At 41.3% G+C, this 10,000-nt stretch overlaps 1 non-coding gene across 1 annotated transcript; it reads left to right on the forward strand.

The window, feature by feature from the left end:
- The first annotated feature begins 8,015 nt into the window (after positions 1-8,015).
- Positions 8,016-8,087, forward strand: Trnae-cuc (transfer RNA glutamic acid (anticodon CUC)). The gene has a single exon. It is a non-coding gene; the product is annotated as a tRNA-Glu (tRNA).
- The last annotated feature ends 1,913 nt before the right edge of the window (positions 8,088-10,000 follow it).

Genomic DNA, 10,000 nt, shown 5'->3' on the forward strand with positions numbered 1-10,000 from the left:
CCCTGTCTAGAAGAGCAGTATGAGTGGATCCCCCCGCCCCCAGACATGTGAAGCATACTCCATACATGGACGGATAAGGCCCTTGTACAGACTTAGCAGCTGGGGGTGGTGAGAAAAACTGGCGGAGACGTCTCAGAACACCTAACTTCATAGAAGCTGTTTTAGCTAGAGATGAGATGTGAAGTTTCCAGTTCAGATTATAAGTAAAGGACAGACCGAGGATGTTCAGTGTAGAAGAGGGGGACAGTTGAGTGTCATTGAAGAAGAGGGGATAGTTGTCTGGAAGGTTGTGTCGAGTTGATAGATGGAGGAATTGAGTTTATGCGACATTGAACAATACCAAGTTTGCTCTGCCCCAATCAGAAATTTTAGAAAGATCAGAAGTCAAGCGTTCTGTGGCTTCCCTGCGTGAGATGTTTATCTCCTGAAGGGTTGGACGTCTATGAAAAGACGTGGAAAAGTGCAGTGTGGTATCATCAGCGTAAGAGTGGATAGGACAAGAAGTTTGGTTTAGATGATCATTAATGAATAATAAGAACAGAGTGGGCGACAGGACAGAACCCTGAGGAACACCACTGTTAATAGATTTAGGAGAACAGCGACCGTCTACCACAGCAGCAATAGAACGGTCAGAAAGGAAACTTGAGATGAAGTTACAGAGAAGGATAGAAGCCGTAGGAGGGTAGTTTGGAAATCAAAGGTTTGTGCCAGATTCTATGAAAAACTTTTGATATGTCCAAGGCAAAAGCAAAAGTTTCACCAAAATCTCTAAAAGAGGATGACCAAGACTCAGTAAGGAAAGCCAGAAGATCACCAGTAGAGAGGCCTTGATGGAACCCATACTAGTGATCAGATAGAAGGTTGTGAAGTCATAGATGTTTAAGAATCTTCCTGTTGAGGATAGATTCAAAAATTTTAGATAGGCAGGAAATTAAAGCAATAGGACGGTAGTTTGAGGGATTAGAGCGGTCACCCTTTTAGGAACAGGCTGAATGTAGGCAAACTTCCAGCAAGAAGGAAAGGTAGATGTTGACAGACAGAGGTGAGAGAGTTTGACTAGGCAAGGTGCAAGCACGGAGGCACAGTTTCGGAGAACAATAGGAGGGACCCCATCAGGTCCATAAGCCTTCCAAGGGTTTAGGCCAGCAAGGGCATGGAAAACATCATTGCGAAGAATTTTAATAGGTAGCATGAAGTAGTCAGAGGGTGGAGGAGAGGGAGGAATAAGCCCAGAATTGTCCAAGGTAGAGTTTTTAGCAAAGGTTTGAGCGAAGTGTTCAGCTTTAGAAATAGATGTGATAGCAGTGGTGCCATCTGGTTGAAATAAAGGAGGGAAAGCAGCAGCAGCAAAGTTATTGGAGATATTTTCGGCTAGATGCCAGAAGTCACGAGAGGAGTTAGATCTTTATTTTTTTTGTAGTAGTAGTAGTAGTAGTAGTAGGTTGCATAAAGTCTCCAATTCCATATCAAGTTTCCACGTCAACATGTCAAGAATAAATAAAAAGTTACTAGAGAGAGAGAGAGAGAGAGAGAGAGAGAGAGAGAGAGAGAGAGAGAGAGAGAGAGAGAGAGAGAATCCTGAAAAACAATGTGCCTGCCGGAAGGAAGAATTTGAGAGAAAGAAGTCTTAAGTGTTTGCTCATTGATTTGCTTCCCAACTCTCTCTCTCTCTCTCTCTCTCTCTCTCTCTCTCTCTCTCTCTCTCTCTCTCTCTCTCTCTCTCTCTCTCTCTCTCTCTCTCTCTCTCTCTCTCTCTCTCTCTCTCTGTGTGTGTGTGTGTGTGTGTGTGTGTGTGTGTGTGTGTGTGTGTGTGTGTGTGTGTGTGTGTGTGTGTGTGTGTGTGTGTTCGCGCGTGCGTTTACTCAGCATGACCTTTTGAAATAAACTCAAATAAACTTCGCAATGACTGACATTCATAGCATCATTATTCTAATTACTCTTACCATTATTACAAACACGACCAATTATTACATACCGTCCAAACTGTCACTACTGCATACTCCCGCCGCCAGAAATCAGGAGCGGTGCAAAAAAAGAGAGATGTTATAATTTTGCGGCACTATAAATCTACTTACATACATATTCAGGTAATGTGCTCATTCAAATATGTAAGGGCGGGCCATGATACGCCTGACACCAATAATTGCACGTAATTGTAGCGGCATTATAACAGCCTCCCCCGTGCTAGCCTGGCCTGGCTTCCCCGTGTGTTCATAATAATAATAATAATAATAATGACCTTCGTAACTCAATGGAATTCGTGATCGGAGTTTTCATAATGTAATAATAATAATAATAATAATAATAATAATAATAATAGTAACAACAACAACAACAACAACAACAACAACAACAACAGTAATAGTAATGTTCAAGTGTGTGTGATGTGAGTTTAGTGTCGAGTTATGATTGGTGATAAGTCATGATTCTAAACAAAGAAAATAAACAGCAGTAACAGAATGTAAATGTTGTAATAATTGTGGTGGAGGTGGTGGTAGTAGTAGTAGTAGTAGTAGTAGTAGTAGTAGTAGTAGTAGTAGTAGTAGTAGTAGTAGTAGTAGTAGTAGTAGTAGTAGTAGTAGTAGTAGTAGTAGTAGTAGTAGTAGTATCAGCATCAGCAGTAATATTTCCTATAAATTTAAGGAAAACATTTTCTTTTACACATTAATGATTTTGTACCCAATTAATTTCGTCGACATTGTGTCCACATTACAACAACGCATGAAATAATAATTTTCTCAAATCAAAAACTATTCAAACATAACTCTATTCATCAGCCTTAACAGCGAAGAAAAACATTTTATTTTGCCTTTGAATACACACAAAATATTTGGCTACTATTAAAGCTGCATGGAGGTCTAACAAAGGTTACGTTAATGAGCAGTACCGTGACTACCGAAATAAACATGCAAGCTTATTATCTCCTTCAAAGCTTCAGATTAAAAAAAAAAAAAAAAAAAATGCGATTGAAAAAAGTACCTTCATTATTATCATTAACTGTTCATAACAGCGTTCCATTATCTGGTGTACGATAGGAGGAACAAACGAGCAGTGGTTCAAATGATGACATCATTAATTTTTAAGAAAACTTAAATTTTTTAAATTTCTCTTTTATCGAATATTCCAAATATTTGTAACAAATCATTACTTCTTGTTCCGTAACTACACTTTCTTCTTGTTAATTACTCTTCTTTGCCCACGTTTTCATTTAGAGAATTCAATCTTCCCTTTAAATTTAATTTCCTAAATGATTCTCCGCCAAAAACAAGAAATTAACTCGTGAATTTAACACCATGACAACCCAATGACAACTACATATATTAGTTATAGATGCCGCAGTACTAATATGTATCCAACATTTTTTGTAAAAATAGTCTCACTCAGACAAATTCTTCACTTTTGAATTAGTCTATTATTATTAAAGTAATTCTCTCTATCAATTTACTCTCTCTATATAGTTATATAATAAAACAACGTTACCCGTATACAATGCCTTAGAAATACAAATGTAGCAAAAAAAAATCTCAATGGCACTGGTATTATGTCATAGTTTTCTGCGTAAGACAAACGCATAATTCATAAACTTGTGCTCTTTAAAACCTTGTAACTCTTCAAGAATACATTTTCATATAGCATATATATAGGAAAAACAAGTACTGGACAATAGCAGGAGGGACCGATGCTGGTAGTAGTAGTAGTAGTGTAGTAGTAGTAGTAGCAGTAGCAGTAGAAGCAACAGCAGTAGTAGTAGCAGCAGTAACAAGTAGTAATAATAGTAGCAAATGTAGTAACAGTAACAGTTGTAGTAATAATTGTTGGTTTAGTAATAGTAGCAGTGCAAGTATCACCAGTGTAGTAGCATTAATGATGGTGGTGGAAATAGTAATATTAATCAAAAGTATTCGGAGCAGCAGCAGCAGCAGCATCAAGCGCACATGCCTCCACTAAGATCCAGTCCATCCTTACAATGGGATGGGGGGGAGTGGGGAAGGATATAGGAGGGGGTGCAGGAGAGAGCTGCTAATTTGGTTATTGTGAACGGAGACGCACACACACAGACGCTCACACGCACGTACACACACGCACACATATGTAGCGCTTCGTGATTATCCAATTAAAACTTGAGCGAAAGTTTGAAGACAGCCACACGGACGTACAGACACAGATGAATGGAGCTGCTGATAGCCATCTCGTCAGTCCGCCCGCCGTCCCGCCAGCCGCTCCGCCACCCACCAATGTACGACCACCCACTTATCCTGCCAGCAAGACAGTAAAGGAACCCATGAAGAGCAACGTAGTGAAGTATTCCGTAAGTGATGAGACGAAAGATACAGTAAGTTTTATGGCCACGGATGCAGAAAACAGAGACTTAACTACCCCGCATCCGCTCACTCCGCCTCGTACTCAGCTGTCCACCAAAACAAAGTCAGACAGAAAACTTGTTAATCAGTCCGCCAGCCACCCAACCATCCAGTTATTTAGTCACTCACATAATCAGTAAGGCAGGAAGTCATTCAGTCATCAAACGAGCCGGTAAGTCTTCCAGTCATCCAGCTAACGAACTACCCACCAAAATAGTCTATCATGCAACCCCACTAACAAGTCTGAAAGTCTAGCAAGTGAGCCAATTACCGAGCAAGCCAGCTAATAAATAAGCCATTCACTCAGCAAGTCAGCCAGTCAGTAAGCCGTTCTGCTGTCATGCCAGTCGGCTAGCCAGACAGCAAGCCATTCAGCCACCCAGCCAGCAAGCCAATCAGCCGGTCAGACAGCCGACAAATCAGCCATCTATCCACCCAAATACCAGGCAGCAGGCAACTCTTTCAAACGAAATCATTCACTCATTCTCAGCAACTAGGTCATCACGACAGACGTCCACCGGATCCCTTGCCAGCCTGCCACTACACACCCACACACACACACACACACAGGCAGCAGGTAAGCCGTTCATCGTCACAGCCACACGCCTATCCATTCAAACAGCCGTGCCATTCATCACGCCATGCACTAGTCTCCTTCAGAGGGACGAAAGCACAGTATATACGTAGGGTTCCTCAGTATGACGCTCTCATCTACGACACTTGCTGACTGAAGTGTTATGGAGTAAAGATGATTTTTTGAGTTGAGTGGCTGGTGTTTCGTGACACTCACTCACTCACTCACTCACTCACTCACTCACTCACTCACTCACTCACTCACTCACTCACTCACTCACTCACTCACTCACTCACTCACTCACTCACTCACTCACTCACTCACTCACTCACTCACTCACTCACTCACTCACTCACTCACTCACTCACTCACTCACTCACTCAGTCTCTCTCTCTCTCTCTCTCTCTCTCTCTCTACTCAGTCTCTCTCTCTCTCTCTCTCTCTCTCTCACTCACTCAGTCTCTCTCTCTCTCTCTCTCTCTCTCTCTCTCTCTCTCTCTCTCTCTCTCTCTCTCTCTCTCTCTCTCTCTCTCTCTCTCTCTTAGTACTTACTTCAGCATCAGCACTTAAAATACTTGACAATAATATCAAGGCATAAAGTATTCGGTCACTCCATCTTTTAGTACATCATCCATTATTCAGTGGAGCACATTAACCAATTATTCTTCACTATATAATAACTTCTACGACACGGTAGCGTCTGTGAGCCCTCATGTACCAACGCTACGGTGGCAGAAAATGTAAAGGAGAGATAAACAGACAAGTGAAGATAAAGTAATGAAAGTTTACAAGGGAAACTAGTATTCGAGAAAAGAAATCACAAGGAAGGAATCAAAGACAGGAAGATTGTGGGAAGTTTTTGAGCGATCTATTCTCTGACTAAACAGGAAATTCGAGTCCTCACCAAATGTTTCGGTTCAATTACTGTGACCTCTTCTCTGTACTCATCACGGAAGAAAATGAACACAACTCCAGCTTAATTTAAGGACAAGCCATCTAGTCTGTGAACCACTTTCATTTAATTCTATACCTTGGCTTCATTATCTTTCGTACGGGAAATGTAGCTATAAGACACGCCTGTTATTACTTCCGCCATGCCAAATCAAGTGCATTAGTGATAATCCAGGATAATGTTTTCTTCTCTATTTCCACTGATTGCTGTAAAATAAAATAGTTTTCTATAATTTTCTGTTCCGTTTTCCATGACGTTTCCTTTTCACTGTTTTGCTTCGGTAACGCTGCAGAAGAAAGCGGTGTAGGCAGTGGTCTCTTCTATTTTGTTTATCCACACACAGTTGGTCTTGTCGAAGGCAAACAGGTTTCCAGGTGTTTCTTCTTCTCAAGACATGTCTGTAAGGGTGGTCAAGAGTAAAAGGTCTTTTTGGCGATGCTTTGTGGTAGGCATTGTGTCATAGTGCCTTGGTAATGGATCAGAACCACCGATTTATTTTTTTTTCCTTACTTTCATTTCATTCTACTCGTACTTATTTATCTATGCATTTTATTTTATTTTACTTTAATTTTTATCTTATTTAATTTATTTATTCTATTTTTTCATTGTTGAAAGTTTCATTCCTGCCTCCCAAGAATTAAAAAAAAAAATCCTAACGTGTAATTTTTCATGTCGGGAAATTAGTAATCATTCAGAGTTGAGCAAAAAGCTTGACCACAACTTTAGAGCAAGTGCTTCACTCTTCACAAAGTTCTTCATTATTCACAAACTGCTTTACTATTCCCCAAATATTTCACTATTCACGAGGTTCAACGAGCTATTGTGCCAGTGAAAGTTTCACCAGAACTGGGCCAAGCCAACCAAGCCAAGCCAAGCTAGTCCTGGAGCAGCAGCCTATACTTTCCTTCAGCTTTCAGCATTAGCAGCAGCCTGAGCATCGGGGCAAAGTCTGACTCAAGGCTCAAGGAGTGACAAGGAGAACCACACGAGAATTGCCCGCCACACAAACACTTTTTATCATGCTAGGTTTTTGTTACATTTGATTACCTTACCTACCCTAACGTAACAATTATACCTATCCTAATCAAACCTAACCAAATTTCTCCTAACCTAACCTAATGTGACCTATTCTATCCTATCCTATTCAATTCTAATCAAACCTAACGTAACAATCATACTTATCCTAATCAAACCTAACCTAACCTTACGTAACCTAACGTTACTTGAGCTAACTAGACTAACTTAACCTAACCAAGCCTCCAAACCTAACTTAACCTGACCTATTCTATGCTATCTTAACCAAACCTAATCTAACCTATTATCACCTATCCTAACATCACAGGTGTAGCTGGAATGAAGAATCTGAAATGAGTTTCCTTCCCTAACATTCACAGCAGCAAGCCAGCCAGCCAGCCAGCCAGCCATCCCTCCCCAGTCTGTCAGTCAATTAGCCATTCAGTTCATCAGACGTGTTGAGGGCGGAGTGCAACACTGATCACAAGTCAACACACCGAGCGTCAGTTACACCAGGGAACACAGCAACAGTCAGGCAGCCACCGCAAAACACAAGATTGTAAGCATTGAAATATATAAGGATAATTAGGTACTTTGCATCCATCGCACGTTCGAATACACGAAAGCAAGGCAATTAATGAATAGCAAGGCGACTCCCGTTTTTTTTTTATCCTCCCACTCGCTTAATCTTTTCGATGTTTTTATTTCTTTATCCTCTCAATCATTTAATTTACCAATAAATTGCTTTCTTTTTTGTTATTTTCATCCCGTGTTTATTCCTGTTGTCCAAAGAACTTGCAGAATGAACACACTGGGGAATAATCAATGAATCATGACTTACCATCCACATCCGCGCCGCATTGGCGTTGTCTTCCACTGTGTCTACATCCGCACCGTTATCCTCACCTGTAATAGGAAAAATAATGCAGGTTTTTAAAAATGAAAATGTATATTAAATAAATTAAGAGCGCATATTCATTACAAGATGGAATGAACAAAGTGCGCTGTTTCTTAAGCACATACACAAAGAAGAGAAGAAAGAAGAAATAACAAGTAAAAATCACCAATGATAGCATCAATATCAATTTTATACAATGATTACACCACTGTTAAGTCCCGTGTGGTCTAGTGGCTAGGATACGCGGCTCTCACCCGCGAGGCCCGGGTTCGATTCCCGGCACGGGAAGAATTATTTCTCTTTTGAATAGGGTGGAATCAAAAGCATTTCGTGTCGTCAACTGCTCTCTTTTAACCGACTGTCTTCGGCCTGTCTCTCATTGCCGCAATGTTTCATCTCTTGCTATCTTCTACCGCAATTTTTCAAGCTGACTGTTCTGACTTCTTTACCGAATGCCTCCCCTTCTCCCGCCGCCTCGCTATATAAGACTTTCTCATGTCCACCTCTCTAATACAAGAGTTACCAGTATTTTCGACCACTCAGTCCTTTTTTCTGGTAAACACTGGAACTCTTTGCCTCCTCCTGCATTTCGCCCCAACCTATATAAATTTTCAAGAGGAAAGTCTCAAAACATTTTTCAATTTATTCTTATCAACCTTTGGCACTTTCCTCTGGGGACTTGTACTTCAGTGAGCTTTTTTTCCTTTGTACCTTCCTATAGCCCTTCGCCTGAACCCTTTTACCCCGAACCCTTTTACCTTAAAAAAATTATCACCATACACACACACACACACACACACACACACACACACACACACACACACACACACACACACACACACAGCCGGAGTTTAGCAGAGCATTAAGTCCTATCATTTTGCTAACAGCACCAGATCTTCCTTCACGCCCATTCCCTGTGTGTGTGTGTGTGTGTGTGTGTGTGTGTGTGTGTGTGTGTGTGTGTGTGTGTGTGTGTGTGTGTGTGTGTGTGTGTGTGTGTGTGTGTGTGTGTGTGTGTGTGTGTGTGTGTGTGTGTGTGTGTGTGTGTGTGTGTGTGTGTGTGTGTGTGTGTGTGTGTGTGTGTGTGTGTGTGTGTGTGTGTGTGTGTGTGTGTGTGTGTGTGTGTGTGTGTGTGTGTGTGTGTGTGTGTGTGTGTGTGTGTGTGTGTGTGTGTGTGTGTGTGTGTGTGTGTGTGTGTGTGTGTGTGTGTGTGTGTGTGTGTGTGTGTGTGTGTGTGTGTGTGTGTGTGTGTGTGTGTGTGTGTGTGTGTGTGTGTGTGTGTGTGTGTGTGTGTGTGTGTGTGTGTGTGTGTGTGTGTGTGTGTGTGTGTGAGAGAGAGAGAGAGAGAGAGAGAGAGAGAGAGAGAGAGAGAGAGAGAGAGAGATTGCGAGTGGGTGAAGTGAGATTTTGACACACCCTCTCCTATAAAGATATAATCTCTCTCTCTCTCTCTCTCTCTCTCTCTCTCTCTCTCTCTCTCTCTCTCTCTCTCTATAGAGGTATATTGGCTGTCAGTACCGTGCCCAATTTTTTCATATTTTTCATTTCGTTTAGTGTGATTTTGAAGTCCAGAATTTGAAGAGAGAGAGAGAGAGAGAGAGAGAGAGAGAGAGAGAGAGAGAGAGAGAGAGAGAGAGAGAGAGAGAGAGAGAGAGAGAGAGAGAGAGAGAGAGAGAGAGAGAGAGAGAGAGAGAGAGACTGTGTGGTCTAAATCTTCTTTGACAGCCTCCACGCAGTGAACAATATGAAATTTCAAACTCAATCATGAGAGAGAGAGAGAGAGAGAGAGAGAGAGAGAGAGAGAGAGAGAGAGAGAGAGAGAGAGAGAGAGAGAGAGAGAGAGAGAGAGAGAGAGTTTTTAGCGCAGCACCATCAACGCGGAAGCCGAGACTAAAGTTAAGTCCCTCCCATGAGACAAAAGGGCATTAGCAATCTCTCTCTCTCTCTCTCTCTCTCTCTCTCTCTCTCTCTCTCTCTCTCTCTCTCTCTCTCTCTCTCTCTCTCTCTCTCTCTCTCTCCTAACAATTGTTTTTCCCTCATCTAATGATCTTCATTATTATAAAAAAAAGTAGAGATAGAATAAAAAATAATAAACACGAGACAGTAAAGAAAGAGGAAATTGTAACATAATTGTATACATTGGAATTGTAACATAAAAAAAAGGTGACGAAAAAGTAGCAAAATAGAACATAGAAAAACAT

This window comes from Scylla paramamosain, chromosome 7 (assembly GCF_035594125.1).
Source record: "Scylla paramamosain isolate STU-SP2022 chromosome 7, ASM3559412v1, whole genome shotgun sequence".
Lineage (NCBI taxonomy): Eukaryota > Metazoa > Arthropoda > Malacostraca > Decapoda > Portunidae > Scylla > Scylla paramamosain.